Below are 266 nucleotides of genomic sequence, written 5' to 3'. Positions count from 1 at the left end.
ACCGGATGAAGACAAATTAGAGGACATGATCCGCGATGTTGGCGCAGAAAATTTTTCCAAAGCTCATGTGTATGAGACGATGTCGACTGATGCCGAAACACCTTTGTATGTCGGTTCAACTAAGTTCACACGTTTGTCAGTTATGTTAAGGCTCATGAATTTGAAGGTGAGCAATGGATGAACTGATAAGAGCTTTACAGAATTGTTGACGTTGTTGAATGAAATGTTGCCAGATGGAAATACACTGCCCACTCATAATTATGATG

Source organism: Vigna radiata, chromosome 8, assembly GCF_000741045.1.
Source record: "Vigna radiata var. radiata cultivar VC1973A chromosome 8, Vradiata_ver6, whole genome shotgun sequence".
Taxonomy (NCBI): domain Eukaryota; kingdom Viridiplantae; phylum Streptophyta; class Magnoliopsida; order Fabales; family Fabaceae; genus Vigna; species Vigna radiata.
Note: the sequence above shows the minus strand (reverse complement) of the source record.